This window comes from Cebus imitator, unplaced genomic scaffold (genome assembly GCF_001604975.1).
Source record: "Cebus imitator isolate Cc_AM_T3 unplaced genomic scaffold, Cebus_imitator-1.0 Scaffold259, whole genome shotgun sequence".
Lineage (NCBI taxonomy): Eukaryota > Metazoa > Chordata > Mammalia > Primates > Cebidae > Cebus > Cebus imitator.
Genome location: NW_016107574.1, coordinates 430,652 through 432,606, shown reverse-complemented (window position 1 = coordinate 432,606; position 1,955 = coordinate 430,652). Strand labels below are relative to the sequence as shown.

Genomic DNA, 1,955 nt, shown 5'->3' with positions numbered 1-1,955 from the left:
GCGCGATCTCGGCTCACCGCAACCTCCGCCTCCTGGGTTCAGGCAATTCTCCTGCCTCAGCCTCCTGAGTAGCTGGGATTACAGGCACACGCCACCATGCCCAGCTGATTTTTGTATTTTTAGTAGAGACGGGGTTTCACCATGTTGACCAGGCTGGTCTCGATCTCTTGACCTCGTGATCCACCCGCCTCGGCCTCCCAAAGTGCTGGGATTACAGGCGTGAGCCACTGCGCCCGGCAAGATTTTTTTTTTTTTAATAGAGCACCAATGGTTGATTGTTGATTGGTTTTGGTTAGCTTTCCTAATGGCTGTTAGGATTGGTTTTAGGATTAATACTATATTTGAGAATGTTTTGGAATACTTATATTTCTAATAGTTTTTATATGAAGCCTCAATTTAGAAGTCATTTTATATTTCTTCTAAATTTAAAAATTACACAGGCTTGAATTAAATTAATAATGTTTTATGCCAAAAGAACATTTCTTTATGATATTTTAGAATTAATATTAGTATTTAATATTAACATTTGGGAAAACTTAACATTTTCCAAGTGTTTTCATTTCCATTATTTTATATTATTTTATGTTATATACATGACCACCTGGAATTTCAGACAGTGCAAGTTGTGATCTTGCTTTATAAAGAGAATTACTTGATTGAGGTCACATGGTAATTAAATGTTCGCTTTTAAGTTAGTAATTCTATGCTTTATGTTCTCCCATCTATAGTTCTCCCATCCTCCCTGTCCCATAGGAACTATAGGCTAGTGGTTAAGAATGGTTTTGGAGATAATTGACAACTCAAAATCTAGCTCTGTTGCTTATTGGCTTTGTGACTTAAGACATGGTATGTAAACTTCCTAAGCCTTAAGTTTCTTGCCTGTAAAATAAGGATGATAATAGTAATTTCTCATAGGGTTGCTCCGAAGCTTAAATAATATCTTACATGTAAACAAATTGATTACATACTAGCTATTATTTCTGTTATTTTTCTAATAAATGCCACTGTCAAATATTCTGATTTTTGAAATTTAAAAATTGGAAACACGTGAGGGAAATTTATACCTATATTTCTGGTATATTTATTCACCTGACCTCATTTAATTGAGGCATTTTACTAGAGAATACAGGTATCCTAAGACAATCTAAGAAAAATTTTTAAAGGACTATTTAAATTGATTTTTGGCTTACTGCCATATATGTGATAACTCTTAAAGGTTTATATTAAGTAACAAAAATTTTGTATATAAGAAATTTATTTAAGAAAATGTCACATTATCTACAACAGAAAAGTGGTTATAGACGTTGACTATATAATAAGCTCACCTTTGGAGTTTTAAAATACATATAAATAAATGTCACATGTATGCCAAACAAAATCTCTGAAAATGGAACATATGCATTTTCAAAAAGCTCTCCAAGCTTGAAGACCTACCATAAAGGAAGAGGTTCTAATTTAGTTTGTATGGAGTGTGACATCAGGAGTTTTAACAGTCTCCCCAGTTGATTTGAATATGCAGCAAAGTTTGAGATCCATGGTTGTAGAGTTTTAAAACCAAGAAAGGAGAATAAGAGGAAGTGTATGTTCAGTATATTTAATGACCAGAATAGTATCATGCCCAGTTGAACTTTTAAAATAGCAACTCATTTTTACAAAATAATTGATTTGCCGGGCTTGGTGCCTCACACCTGTAATCCCAACACTTAGGGAGGCCGAGGCAGGTGGATCACAACCTGAGGAGTTCAAGACCAGCTTGGCCAAGATGGTGAAACCCTGTCTCTACTGAAAATGCAAAAAATTAGCTGGGCATGGTGGCGGGCGCCTGTAATCCCAGCTACTCGGGAGGCTGAGGCAGAGAATTGCCTGAACCTAGCAGGCAGAGGTTGCAGTGAGCTGAAATCGCGCCATTGCACTCCAGCCTGGGTAACAAGAGCGAAACTCCGTCTCAAAAAAAA

General features: G+C 36.3%; 1 protein-coding gene across 4 annotated transcripts in view; it reads left to right on the top strand.

Annotated features, from left to right (window-relative positions):
* Nucleotides 1-1,955, top strand: part of SHOC2 (SHOC2 leucine rich repeat scaffold protein) — an 89,606-nt gene that overhangs the window by 85,424 nt on the left and 2,227 nt on the right. The gene's annotated exons all lie outside the window — the stretch shown is intronic.